The sequence below is a fragment of the Dendrobates tinctorius genome, unplaced genomic scaffold (assembly GCF_039654945.1).
Source record: "Dendrobates tinctorius isolate UK_male_01 unplaced genomic scaffold, ASM3965494v1 ptg000065l, whole genome shotgun sequence".
NCBI lineage: Eukaryota > Metazoa > Chordata > Amphibia > Anura > Dendrobatidae > Dendrobates > Dendrobates tinctorius.
The window spans coordinates 20,188,528-20,203,353 of NW_027361733.1; positions in this window are offsets into that span (position 1 = coordinate 20,188,528).

The following is a 14,826-nucleotide window of genomic DNA, read 5'->3' on the forward strand; positions in this document are numbered from 1 at the left end:
AGGACCCCGCTATCCATAAGAGCTTACACGCTACAGTAGAGCGAGGACTCCGCTGATCATAACAGCTTATACTCTACAGAAGAGAGAGAGAGGGGACCATGCTGACCATAAGAGCTGACACTCAACAGGAGAGAGAGGGCACCGCTAACCATAAGAGCTTACACTCTACAGGAGAAATAGACTCACCCAGCACCTCAGGAGATGGAAAATGACTGCCATAGAAACTGTGCTCCACTGGGAACCGCTTATCTGTAATGGCCCAGGTACTGGCCACCACTGTACAAGGTATGGTAATCATGGCATTGCTTTTAAAGAGACCAGTATGGATGAACACAGAGCATAATCGCTTGTTAAAAAAAGAAAAAAAAGAAATGTATGTCAAATAGAAAGAGGGGGGCATATCTAAAGAAGAATATAATGCTGTTTGCAGAGAATGAAAGGCAAGTGTCAGAAGAGCTAAAGCCAGTAATGAAGTGAGGCTTGCAAGGGAGACCAAAAGCAGTAAAAAATAATGTTTGGAATATATGAAAAGCTAAAGAAAAGTCAAAGATGCTATAGCATTTTTACAGGATGAAAATGGTGAAGAGATCAAAAATGATGTTGAGAAGGCTGAACTTTTAAAATCCTATTTTGCATCTGTGTTCTTTAAGAAAGCAATTGTAACAACAACCGATCTTCATGATGCCATTGAAGGAATAAAAGAATCCGAGCTATCACTAAACAGAGAGATGGTGAGGGAAAACTTGGCTAATTTAAATTAATTTAAATCTCCTGGTCCAGATGAACTATATCCTAGGTTACTGACCGAGTTAGCAAAGGAAATTGCAGAACCACTAGCCAAAATATTTGAAAGATCATGGAGAACAGGAGAACTCCCAGGAGATTGGAGATGTGCAAATGTTGTCCCTATCTTCAAAAAAGGAAAGAAAATGGAGCCAGGAAATTAATATTAATTAATTAATATATATATGTACCTGGATAAGAATACAGTAATTAACCAGAGCCAGTATGGGTTTGTAGCAAACAAGTCATGCCAGACTAATCTGATTTCCTTCTATAATGGAATCACTGACTAGTTGGATATGGGAAATGCAGTAGATGTAGCATATCTCGACTTCAGGAAAGCATTTAATAAAGTATCTCATACTATCATTATTGAAAAAATTACCAAGTATGGGATTGACAAGGCTACGGTTAGGTGGATTCATAAGTGGCTCAGTGATTGTACTCAAAAAGTGGTAATAAATGGTTGCACATCCAATTGGAAGAGTGTTACAAGTAGGGTACCACAAGGCTCTGTCCTGGCTCCTTGTTTTTCAACATTTTTATAAATGATTTCGATAAGGGATCTGAAGGTAAACTTTGCAGACAGTGCAAAGCTAGGAGGAATAGCTAACGAAATGTAAAGTTCGAGTTTTGTAACGATCACCTAGTGGAAGTCCGTTTTACAGTTCGGGAGTTCAGTGAGGGGAGAGAGAGATTACAAGCTATAAGGAAATAGAGAAGGACACAATAGGTAGAAAGTGCTTGTCAAGTGTGGTCCGGCCATCATTATAATAAATAGCGCATTTTAAATAAGCTGCATGATCCGGTCACCAGCAGGTATCTGTCTAGCTACAGTTACCAACTGCTATTGGGTGCAAATGTAAGGGGGTGAAGAGGAGGAGGAACCTAAGTGGGGTTACCTCTCCTGCTCCATGTCCGGAACCACCTGGCCAGGCAGCAGCATTTCCTGGTAGAAGGTTATCAGACCTGGACCGACCCTTCCCTGTAACTGTGGGAGGCGGGGACCGGTTAGAGGGGGCAGCGCGCAGGAAGCAGAAGGCAGTCAGGGAGGGAAAGCTCAGTGCTGCGAGCTGCACCGCTTTCCTGGAGATAGAGAACCCTCTGGCTGAGGACTAAGACAGACCGACAGTGTGCGGTGAGCACCCTATGTGAGAATGCGAGCCCACTAGACTCCTCTGACAAGTCTGAAACCGACGCTAATGCCTGCAGACCCAGCATGCGCAGTGACAGACCCAGCGTGCTCAGTGACAGACCAGAACCCTGAGAGAAGTAGCTGAACTGACCAAGGAGAGTGGTATCGTTCCTGTGGAGACACGTACTGAGTGTGGACTTGAGACTAAGAGCAGTGAGAGCAGGACCCCTTCTCACTGCCCAGCACCGTATTGTTTACCCCCGAGGCTGTTTCTTCTTCCTGGACAGAGACTTGAGAGACTGCATGTGCCGCTGTTGACGGTGCCAACGTTGGAGAATTAGACCCTGCAATCAAGCCTTCTTCAGACTGATAAGCTTATTCAGCTTCCGTTTATTACTTTTAATTCCGTATTACCGTTTATCTGTTGCAATTTCCCCCTGTTGCTTCTCCCTTTGTGGAGTGAATATCCTTGTAAATAAACCCTTTAACTCTTGGTCTGTCTCAGATCCGTGGTGACATCCTCCATACCTGCAGGTTATTACACAAGGAGGATGTGGACACAGATAACTAGGAGATACCAGGCTCTGGTAAGATTTAGAAAGAGGGAACAGGGAAGAGTTAGGTTGGTGAATTGAGGGGATAAGATGTCTAAAGAGATGTGTTTTCAAAGCACGATTAGAAAGGTAGGGGCTAGGTATCAGTCAGATTGTCCAGGGTAGTGAAATCCCGAAAAATGGTTTAGCATGGAAGAAGTCTTGGAGACGGAGGTGAGAGATTTGGATTATGGAGGATGTCAGTCTTTGAGCAGTTGTGGAGCAGAGAGCATGGATAGGGTAATGAAAAGAGATGAGGGAGGAGATATAGTGTGATGCAGAACTGTGGAGAGCTTTGTGGGTAAGAAAGATAAGTTTGTATTGTATTTAGTAGGGAATGGGCAACCAGTGCAATGGCTTGCACAGGTTAGAGGCATCGGTGTAGCGGCTGGACAAGAATACATCCCTGGCTTTCTATGGCATATCTATCTATCTATATCTATTCTGCCCACCATTTCTCCAATCCCACAGTATGTTTCTCAGAATTAGCTTTTTCCCTCCACCACAGGCTCTGGTGTTGGTGACCAGCTGGGATGCTTATAATAGTCAGAACTTTAATTACAACTGATTATCTAATTACATTGATCATACCGTTCACTTGATCTCTGAGGCTGATATGCAGCTTCCAAGTGTTTCCTGAAGGAAGTGCATGTTAGGTTAGTTTCCTTTATAGTTTCCCTCCTGCCACCTCTCTGGGGTGCCTGCAGACATCTGCTGTTTAAAAGGCCATTAACCCGAAAGTGTACAGGTTGCAATCGTACCACAGCATTATAAGAGGAGCAGTTAATATCACATATAGATATACCATAAATGTCTTGGCAGGTTATCAGCACTGGAGATGTATGATAGGGGGCAGGGAAATTCCTACTTTTACTGTTTTTTATCTATTAAAGAACATTAAGCCTGGCATACACATTTGATGACTAACGGACAATTGTTCGGCTGATAGCCATCTTGGCTTGCTCTCAAATACACAAGGGGGCTCATTTGGCTGAGTTCTCCTGTATTTTCTATGAGAAACTCACTGCCAAGTCTGCCATGTCTGTCAGTGGCTTATCTGTGGAAGATAATGCGATCAACAGTCCGAAATCAGACACGCTAGATCAATAAATTCCCCAACAATCAATTGTCCGGGGGCGCTATACACATTGGACTGCCAGCCGAAATCATCACTATCGGCAGATTTGGACGACTACATTCTAATATGTATGGGGGGCTTTACAGTCAGTGCCTCCTAAGGCCTCTTTCACACTTCAGTTTTTTACAATCAGTCACAATCCGCCAGGTTTTGAAAAAAACGGATCCTCAATTTTCTTTTGAGGATCCGTTTTTTTCCCCATTGACTTCCATTAATGGCGGATTGTGACGGATTGATGTCCGTTGCATCTGTTTTTTTTGAGGATCCGCCAAAAGTTGCTGTTCGTCGCCATCCTCAAAGATTTCAAAACGAAGCTTGTAACGTTTTTTTCTCTGGCGGATCCTCCAGACACTCATTTAACCCGAAATTCTTTCTGGGTGCCGGACAAAAAAAACAAATTCTCTCTCTCTCTCTCTCTCTCTCTTCCTTTAAATTTCCTCATTTTCAGGATCCGTCTGAAAATGGATCCTGTGCCATCCGTTCACATCAGTTGAGAACAGATCCGCTTGTCTGACTTTTTGGCGGATTTGAACTGATGCAAAAAACTGAAGTGTGAAAGAGGCCTAAGCCTGAAATATCTGATAGGCCGATAACAGAGGACAATAGATTGTATTTAGTTGTCCTTCAGCCTAGGAGCAATTTTCATAATGACAAACCATTTTGTCCATATTGATTGTTTGATTGTAGATTTAATAAAATGTTACCAAAATTTCTGATTAATTACACAATTATTACACACATATAGACCATGTTCACATGTTCAGTATTTGGTCAGTATTTTCCATGAGTATTTTTAAGCCAAAACCAGGAGTGGGTAATAAATCCAGAAGTGGTGACGTGTTTCTAATATACTTTTCCTCTGATTGTTCCTCTCCTGGTTTTGGCTTACAAATACTGAAGTAAAATACTGACCAAATACTGATAGTGTGAACGTGGCCTTATTGCAATAGTTTACATATCCAGCTTGCTGTGTAATGAGCAGAAGAAAGAGGATTTAATTAATTAGAGAGTTGTGCGAGGCCTAATATCTCATACAAAGATGACAATTATACCTTCACTCCCCGTGATCAAAGACAATCATATAAGCCTGAGGTCCCTTTAAGCAATAACAATACAAATAATAATAAAAATAATAATTATCATCATTATTACGATTGTAATTATCGGCCTATAAATCTGAAACGGTGTGTAATCTGTGCTGCAGTGTGAATAAGGGAACATTGTGATTTAACAGGATTGAAACAATGTAATTATATGTTGTTACCTGGTAGGAGTTGGGGATTTGACGCTGTCAATCTGGCGCTTCATCCGGCTCAGCGGACAAGTCGGTTTATTATTCTGGGTGTGACTGCCCTCTAGTGACCAAAACAAGTAAGACAGGTTCAATTTTCTACTATGAGAAGAGATGCTGGGACACATTTATTAATAGATACTATTATTTTGGTGCAAATCCGAGCATATTTATCAAGGTGGAACATGCTGCATGGATGATTTATGACATATCGGACATGTTTTACTGGTGCCAACTCACAGCTAACTCTAGTTACTACTGATATTTTTAAGGAACATTTTTTTGTTTAGATTGAGGAGGAAAGTGAGCTTTGTGGCATGCATGGATCACCATCGGAAATTCTAATTTGCAGCCTCACCTACTTTAAAAGTGACTATCCCTTCTCTATGCCCATTCTTCACCCCATCCTGGCCTTATAAAGATACTAGAACACAGTGTCCCAGAATTGCTTCTTTCTTAGGGATTTGAGGAAGTTTTGTCAAATTTTTTTTTTTGCAAGCCCCCCCCAAACTTTCCAAGAGAGTTGGCCATTTTACGTATCAAATAGTTACGACTAATGTCAGCTTTCTCAGCGGTTCCCTCTCACGACTTCCCCATATTTATGACTAATCAATTTGGATGAGTTTTATTGTGTTTCCAAAGGGAAGAGGGGAGAAAGCTGCTGCCAGACCTGTGACTTATCTCCCCTGAAAACAAAAGGATTGGGCATGGAAACTCCAACTGCCTGATCCTCTTCTCCCCTACATCTTCTGTTAGAGGAGAATCAAGAGACCCCCATACACAGTCTAATCAAAATTGGTGGGTTCATCCAATTTTCATCTATTGTGTGTGTGACCTTAATGCCTACTTAAAGGGTTATCAGTCCCTTGTGTGTCTCAGGGGTGAAGTGGCAATTTGGACATAGGAGCAGTGTCTTTAAATGCATAGGAATCCAAGGGGCAACGTTTCTCTTTGCAGAGAGTGACATGTCAAGCCTGGCATGACAAGCTTGACATGGCACTTGAGCTCTAGTCCTCTTCCTCTCTGGAGAGACAATTTGCATATTGAAATACACAGTGACTTAAGAAATTACAACACTACTGAACTATTAGTGGCTATTTCAGGTGGCAATGGGTCCATGACTTTTAGGCTACCATACACACAAGGTAGCTGGTACCCATCTAGGCTGTCTCTTCCATACATTAGAGCGTTCATTCAGCCATCACCAGTTCTGGAAGACAATATTATTATTATTTATTTATATAGCACCATTATTTCCATTGTGCTGTACATGAGAAGGGGGGTTATATACAAAGTACAGATATCACTTACAGTAAACAAATTTACAATGACAGACTGGTACAGAGGGGAGAGGACCCTGTCCTTGCGGGCTTACATTCTACGGGATAATGGGAAAGAGACAGAAGGTCGGGGGTGCAGCAGCTCTGGTGGTGATGAGGCTGCAGGCAGTTTGGATGGTGGTGAGGCGGCGGCTCAGGCGTTGGTGAGGCGGCAGAATGGTCATTGCAAGCTATAATCTTTCCTGAAGAGATGGGTTTTCAGGTTCCGTCTGAAGGATCCGAGGGTGGTGGATAATCGGACGAGCTGAGGCATGGAATTCCAGAGGATAGGGGATATTCGGGAAAAATCTTGGAGGCGGTTGTGTGAGGAACAAATAAGTGTGGGGGAGAGTAGGAGTTCTTGGGAAGATCAAAGATTACGTGAGGGAAGATATTGGGAGATTAGCTCAGAGATATAGGGATGGGAAATGTTGTGGATGGCTTTGTAGGTCAGTGTTAGTAGTTTGAACTGGATTCGTTGGGGAATTAGGAGCCAGTGAAGGGATTTGCAGAGGGGAGCGACAGGGGAGTAGTGAGGAGAGAGGTGGATTAGTCGGGCAGCAGAATTGAGGACAGACTGGAGTGGTGCAAGAGAGTTAGCAGGGAGGCCACAGAGGAGGGTGTTGCAGTAATCAAGGCGGGAGATGAGGGCATGCACAAGAGATTTAGTAGATTGAGGGCTGAGGAAGGGATGGATTCTGGAAATATTTTTGAGTTGGAGGCAACAGGAGGTGGCAAGAGTTTGGACGTGTGGTTTGAAGGACAGGGCATAGTCGAGAGTTACTTTGAGGCAACGGATTTCAATATAATCATTAGCTCATGTCCAGTATGTCTTTGGAGTGTGGGAGAAAACTGAGTATCTGGAGGAAACCCATGTAAACATGGGGAGAACATACAAGATATTGTTCTTGGTGGTATTAAAACCCAGGAAGTCCCTAGCGTTGCAAAGCTGCAGTGCTAACAACCGACCCACCATGTTGCTCTAGACTAAACATTCAACCAACCTGTCAATATCGTGGACTTTAGTGTCTTAGAGACAATGTGACTCCCAGCTACTATTAAGTTCAAGTGGTCTATCATTTTAGGCCACCCCCTACTAAGTACAGATTTTGTATCCATCATGGTACAACAGAGGCAATGTCAGCAGGTATGGCATTAATGCTGCAGTATCTTCTCCAATATGGCTTGGTATATTTAGCAAAAAGTATCGTTCCCCACAATAATCAGGTTTGGACATTTTTTTAAAAGTTCTTGAGATTTCATTCTCTAAGGGCAAATAATATCATTAAAGAGACTGACGTCAATGGAGGAGTGAAACGTCAGCAGCAACCGGGTCACTATTCGCACTATTTCAAGCTCACATAGTTGTAATTGTAGAGTTAGGGTTCAGGTTCTGGGGTTGTGCATACGATGTCCACAACATTTCCCACTAAATTATACATTTGCTGCTTGTTGTGGAAAGAATTTCGCTATTGAATCTTTTAATTTATTTGTAGAAAAGTTCAAATTTTCCTTTTTTTTTCTCTAAAGAAGCATTTGATAAATTGCAATATCCCATATGAATTGTGATGTCATCAGCTGGTTGATATTTCTATCCCTCCTGAGGACATTAGGACCTTTTTTATTGCTTCCAATGTTTGCAAACAGTATTCAAGCAAAAATTATTTCATCTCTTAAAATTCTACATTAAGGGCAGGAAATGCTTACAGCCCGGCACCTGAGGAAATAGGACTATAATGTGAACAGTATCTGGGGGCAAGTGGATATTTACTCTTAGGAATTAGTAAAACACAGACTAACGGCTACAGGGCAAGAAAAAAATAAATTAACAGGTAGAACTCCGAGTCTGACGTTTGTGGGCCGGAGGGGGGTCACGGTGATCAGAGACGCTCAGTTGTTAGCTGCTGGCTGTTAACTTTTACAGCAATTAATTTTTTTTTTATGTGTGAATTTAGAATGAAAAATTGTTTAGTGGCTACAAAAACATTTCATTTTTCTTTTTAAATTGTTAATATTTGTTTTTGTTTTAATTGTAGGACAAAAAAAAATGGGAAGTATATTTTATATGTGGTTGATATATCTAATAATATATTTGTATTAAATATTTACTACTGCATGAAATATTTGTAATATTCTTTTATTGTAGTGTAATTATGCTGGCTTGTATTTATTATATTCGTAGTTTGGTCACATAACTCAAATTGGCAATTTTTTTTGCAAAAACTGAGACTTCACCCTAAACAGATTTTCATTTTATTATCTGTTTGTGCAAAAAAAAACAAAAAAAAAACAAATTGCATTGCATGATATTTTCTTTTGATATTTGGCCCAAGAAATGTTTTTTTGTCATTTTTGCAGTGGATTATACTGTATATATTAATCTGAGACGTGAATGGTAGCACCAAAGTCCCGCAGGACTCTCCATGCTGTCTTATCATACTCTGTCATACGTTCTAGGAGGGGATATCTGTGATGATTCAGATCCCCTGTATTGACAATTCTGTCTTCCCGCAGCCACCACTAGAGGGAGCACAGAAGTCTTCTTCATTCTATCTTATTGCTGGGTATAATGTATTAACAGTATGAGTCAAGCTCCTGAGCTCCCTCTTGTGGTGGCTGAAGTTAGCCAGAAAGTGATCCTGTAACCCTAAGTCTATATATGAAACTGGAGACCTCCGTCAAAATGGTATTAGCAGTTTTCAATGAATCTTCTAATGTAAGTGCAGTGTTCTCTGACAAAGAAACTGCTCCTGGAGGTGAAGGTTTCTAAAGTTACCCCTTGTTCCCCCATCAACTGTATAAATGGGGCTCATTTGGAATAAAGGAATATATGCAGACCTGATGGTTATTATATGCTGTGTACACCATGTTTCTGAAGTAACTTATTGCACCACAGCTGATTCCTCCTCGGGCTGTGACATTGAAATGTTACCTGTATTTTTAGTCATTTGTTCTATGTGCTTCTAATGAATCAAGAAACCTGTCAATGTAACACCCGAGGGCGAAAGTCATTATCTGTAAAAAATATACCCCCCCTCCCCTCACCTGCACAAGATCCTTCACATGCAAACTCTGTCTGAGTAGGTCATAAATCTTCTCAGACCCCTTATACTCAGCAGTCCTAAGGTTTATACCTGACTGTGCTCTCACAGGGGCCCCCAAAAGTTATCTGATTACTGATACTGCATACAATGTCACCCATGTGCAAATAAGACAAACTTTTTTTTTTACTAGCTATGTGTTCTCATATACAGTCATGGCTGACAGTGTTGGCCCCCTTGAAATTGTACCAGAAAATGAAGTATTTCTCCCAGAAAATTATTTCAATTACACATGTTTTGTTATATACTTGTTTATTTGCATTGTGTGTAATGGAACAACACAAAAAACAGAGCTAAAAAGGTAAATTGGACATAGTTTCACACAAAACCTCCAAAAAGGGCACCCTCAACTTAATATTTGGCTGCACTTTGGAAAGAATAACTGCAATAAATCGCTTCCTATAACCATCAACAAGCTTCTTTCATCTCTCAACTGGAATTTTGGACCACTCTTCTTTCACAAACTCCAGGTCTCTCATATTTAGAGCGTGTCTTCTCCCAACAGCCATTTTAAGATCTCTCCTCAGGTGTTCAATAGGAATTTGATCTGGACTCATTGCTGGTCACTTCAGAACTCTCCAGCTCTTTGTTTCCATCCATTTCTGGGTGCTTCTGAAAGTATGTTTGGGGTTATTATCCTGCTGGAAGACCCATGACCTAGGACGTAAACCCAGCTTTCTGACACTGAGTATTACATTGTGACCTAAAATCCTTTTTGTACAAGGCATCATGAAATATCAAGATTACCAGTCAAGGCATGCAGTGCTAAAGGCAGCAAAACAACCCCAAAACATATTTGAACCTCCACAATATTTGACTGTAGGTACTGTGTTTTTTTGCTTTGTAGGCCACACTTCATTTTTGGTAAACACTATAATGATGTACATTACCAAAAAGCTCTACCTTGGTCTCATCTGTTCACAAGACACTTTCCCAAAGGATTTTGGTTACTCATTTATGTTTTGACAAACTGCAGCCTAGCTTTTTTATGTTTCTGCATCAGCAGTGGGGTCCTCCTAGGATTCCTGCCGTAGCGTTTCATTTCATTCATTGCAACCTTTCATCAATTTTTCTCTGCCGCCCACGTCCAGGGAGTTTAGCTACAGTGCCATGAGTTGTAAACTCCCTAATTATGTTGCGCACCGTGGACAAAAGAACGTCAAGATCTCTGGAGATGGATTTGTAATCTTGAGATTGTTGATATTATTCAACAATTTTGGTTCTCAAGTCCTCAGACAGTTCTCTTCTCCTCACTGAGTTCTCCATGCTTAGTGTGGCACACACAGACACGCAATGCAAAGCTTGAGGCAACTTCTCCCATTGTTATCTGGTTAGAGGTGTAATTTTCATATTTCCCACTCCTGTTACTTGCCACAGGTAAGTTTAAATGAGCATCACATACTTGAAACAAAGTAGTTTACACACAATTTTGGAAAGGTGCCAACAATTTTGTCTTGCTCATTTTTGGGGCTTTGGGTGAAATTATGTCCACTTTATCTTTGTGTCTTTTTTTTGCTTTAGTCCAGTATACCCAAAGGAGATAAACATGTGTAGATTCAGAACAAAACATGTGAAATTGCAACAACTTTATGGGAGAAATATTTTATTTTCTTAAATAATTTCAAGGGTGCCAACACTTTCGGCCATAGTACAATGTGCTATTTGCTAAATCCATCTTTTGGAGACCCGTATTTGCATAATATATTAGTGGTGTCCCAGTAGAGCAGAGTACAGTCTTTAGTTGCTCATTGAGTTCATTAGAAAGTTCGTAACGACCCAGCGATGCAATATCATGACGCAATGTTTCACTTAAACTTGAGCAATTTTTTTAAAAATCCAACCATATAGGTTTTAGGTACTGGTGTTCTCTCTATCAGACATAAATTGTATCTAATGGAGTAGAGCTGTTGTAGTGCCGTAATTCTACAGGACAAAACATGATATGACAATCCAGATATTTAACATGTAAGATATAGCTATATTATAGTGAAAGCTTTACTCAAGGTTTCAAAATATCTTGTAATTAGAAAATTTGCATTCTACATTTCAATGCAGTTTATCGAAGCTCCCGAACTAATGAGTAGAAAATAATTGGCCTGGAAAGAATAAAGCATTTTAAAGCCTCTATTATTTGCATTCGAATGGCACATCAAAATAAATTAGGTAGAAATGAAAGGATTTTGGGGTGACATTTTGTAAAGCGCGTTTCATTGTTTAGTTTTTTTTTTTTACCAAATTAAAAAAAAAAAAATCCAAAACTTTGCTGCCAGGCAACTCAGCTGTGAAATAGTCCACATGTATTATTTTATTTGAAAAAAGGAGTTTTTACCAATCTGGACAGGAGTATTTTACATACCCTTTGCTTTTTAATGAGGTATGCAAATTGGGAGTCCTTTAAATAGCCGGTTAAATCCCCCATTGTATTTAAATTCTCACGTGACGTATGTGACCCTCCTATGGAGAAAGGGCACCATAAAACCCTTGTGAAACGCAACTCTATTCAGCCTGGTTGATAAGTTTTAGGTTTTTACTATTTATTTTATGGTAGTTTTAGAGTTTCTAAAACATTTTAGATTATTTTTTTCACAAGCAGAGTAGTTCTAAAGAGTTAGAAATGAGAGGCTTATGAATGTTCTACTGGAGGCAATTATTTTATGGATTGACCGCCCCCCCAACCACAAAAAAATGTGCCGCTCACAGTTGTCATTCAGACTTTTTTTTTAAATGTTTTTATTTTCCCAGATCTACAAATTTTTCTAATAAACCTACTTTCTGTTAGTTATTTCTTTTAATTTCTCTTTCCTTTTTTGTTTGTTTTTTTGCTGACTTTGTTGATTTTCGTATAGAGAAGCAAAGTTTATTGTCAGAATAGGTTTTAATGCTTCCTCACTTCTCCAGTTTCCATAAGCAAGGAGCAAAAAGATGATCATTTTTTCACATTAATTCAAATATTTTTGTGTGACAGATATCCTAAGGGAACAGTCCGATGGCCGTATAAATTGAACCAAGGTGAGACCTCAATGCTCAGACTGGTCACGACTCTCCCAACCCAAGCTTGACAGCTGCATAGAAATACATGAAGCTTTCACGCTCAAGTCTAGAGAGCCGCCGGCCAGTCCATGCATTCGGTACGATCTTGGTCCAATTTACGGTATACGGCCATCTGACTGCACCCTATGGCTCCTCACTTACTGAACTGTAGGCTCTTCTGGGGTGAGCCTTATAGCCTCCATCCACATTAGATTAAAGTCATGTTAATGCAGCAATATTGGTAAAACCAACTGACCATTTAAAGTGGAACTCTCTAGAACTCTCCATTAAAGATGATGTTGAGGGGTAGAGCTTATAGGCGTTCAAAGGCTGGTCCTTTTGTTTCTCCTCAAAATAAGCAGTCAATAGAGGCATCTGGCAGAAAATGCATGCACGCTCAGCCGAACTGAGCATGCACATATAGAAGGGACGTTAAAAAATAACGGTCAGCCAGAGTAGAGCTATATCAGGAATATAGGCTCCATTAATGAATATTATACTGTTCAAAATGAAAGTATTTATTTTTTGAATATAGATTGCATGTTATGATGCCTACTAAAGTTGATTGCATGCTCGAAAGAGATGTGTAGCAATGAAAATGGTCTCCGTGGTTGCAGTGGACAATTTTCACTTTGGTCAAGTTACCTCCAAAAAGCTGCCCCTCTCCATGGAGGCCACAAACTTTTTAAACAAGTGGTTCTCTCAGTGCACTTTCCTTCTCTTGAACTAATACATTTCAAGTTCGTTTTGTATAGCTTTGGGTCCCAATGCTTTGGAAGGGTCAGTCGTCCTCCACTTGCAAACTGTGGGAAACAAGATCTGATTTTAGGTCATAGAACGCTAAATTTTCAGAGATTCCATTTTCAAATACCCTTTTGAGGTAATTTTACCTAATAAAGGGGAGTCCCTTGTGTAGGACCTCATTCAATTACCCAAAAGAGAGAGTTGTTTCAAAGCACAACTCTCTCTTTTACTCTTGGAATGTTCTTGCCCATATATTATTACATATCATATACATTATAATAATAGCATAATGTGTTCGATGGATGCTATGTACTACTTCTTTTCCCCAATGGTGGCACTGCAAGGAAATTGAACACTTACGGCAAAGTTGCCTCACAAAATACAACTAGTCTTTTGGGGCCCAGTAGTAGGGAAAATTAGAATGAGAATGTGAAGTCCATAGGGGACGCTCACACCTCTGAAATGAATGGGACAAATTCACTGGTGGATCCATGGTCGTTCAACTGCAGATATAGAGTAGAAAAGTGAGGGTCTGCTTCAAAATTCTGCTGCAAATTCAACTGTGTAAACATAGCCTTTCCGTCGACTTGTAACACCACAGACCAGGCAGAAAGATAGGCTGGCCACACGCATGACAAAGCTGTCTGATAATCTTTCTGTAGACCTTCAACTTTCCCAACTTTGTTGAGTGTTTGTGTTTTCAATGAGGAAAGCGGAGAAAGCCCTCTGGCAGCCTACTGAAAATTAAAAGGATCAGGCATTAAAATTCTACCTGCCTGATTCTTCTCTCTCTCCACATCATCTGTCAAGAGAGTGTAGGAGGACCCAAACATAAGATGGTCAGCCTTGTGTATGGAGATCTACAGAGCATAGTAACTGGTGGCCAATGGCCATCTCATCATATATTGTAGTCAAGTGCTCTCATTGAGGACTTAATGGATCTGTCAAGGCCAGGCATTCGCTTAATGTTGATCCTTCTAATAAAATTTCTTCTTCATCTAATCAATTAGCCTAATGAGTCATTGATGGACAACGTGTATCACATCAAAGGACTTCTGTTAATGTCCTTAAACACATACAACGAGGGGGTGACATAATTTCCATAAGCAGTGACTGGGCCTATTCTTGATATATTCATTTTACTTTTAAGTGGAAGCCGTTTTTCCAGTTTCCAGAGGGGACCCCAGACGTAATGGCCGCATCCTGGGGAAGGAGACACATAGTCACCCTATGACCCATCAGGGGGTAATGGTCATGATGTCTCACACTTAATTACATTCCTTTGGACTTTCTTTATTGTCATTCCCAATAAGTCTCATCTCCTCCTGTGCAGCTTACAGGGGGAAGTCCAGACTCATTTCACAGGTTTGAATGCAAGAACCAAAGGATCACATCAGGAACATGCACCCCCCATGGGGACCAGTGACCATAAAATGCTACGCCTTTCATACGGGTTAATATCTACATCTTGAAATAATTGCTGTACTTGTAGATGACATATCAGGGTACAGGACATTCTGGTTAAGTCATTTACTTCCAAAATGGTTTAAAAAAGTCATCTTTACAAATAATCAATTAACCCATTAAAGGCCAAGTTAATTTGAGCTCAAGGACCAAATGCAATTTTTTTGCTTTTCTGTTTTGACAATAGAAACCATAACAATTTTTTAAAATTTTGAGACATTGTTTTTT